We start from the raw sequence: 646 nt of genomic DNA on the forward strand, positions 1-646 counted from the left end.
ACTCCCATCCCTGCTGTTGACACGTGGGTATTACCGTGTGTCACTAACGCTGCAGTTTTATGCAGGGACTTCGGCAAAATCGGTTTGCCATGACATGTCATGATATCATCCTTTAATGTTTCCTTCCTTTAACCACGAGGTTTTTTCATTTTGTGATGCGGCCTTTTGTTCGTCTATCAGTACTGTTATGGGTATTAAGGAGGAAGGTTAATGCGAGAACTTCTGTTTTTCTGCCTGCTGCTTCCTTTGCGGTTTCATCTGCAAAATTGTTCCCTCTAGTAATGGCTGAATTATCTTTCTGATGTGCAGCGCATTTGCATAGAGCTAGGTGTTTTGGCAACATAATTACTTCTAAAGCTTTTTCAAAAGTTCACCATGTTGTACTGGGTCCCTGTGGATGTTACCTTCCTCTGTTCTGCCAGATTTTAGCAAAATGGTGTACTGCGGCAAAGACATACTGGCTGTCTGTGTGGATTTTACATCCTTATCTTTGTGTAATTCACAGGCTTGTTACCGTATTAGCTCGGCACTTTGTGCTGAGTATGAGGAGGTTAATGGCTGTGCTTCAATGACTGTATCTATTGTTGTCACAGCATAACCTACACAGTTTCGGCCAGTGTTGTCTTTACTTGCGGACCCATCTACA

This window comes from Simochromis diagramma, unplaced genomic scaffold (genome assembly GCF_900408965.1).
Source record: "Simochromis diagramma unplaced genomic scaffold, fSimDia1.1 OVJJ01000354.1, whole genome shotgun sequence".
Classification (NCBI taxonomy): domain Eukaryota; kingdom Metazoa; phylum Chordata; class Actinopteri; order Cichliformes; family Cichlidae; genus Simochromis; species Simochromis diagramma.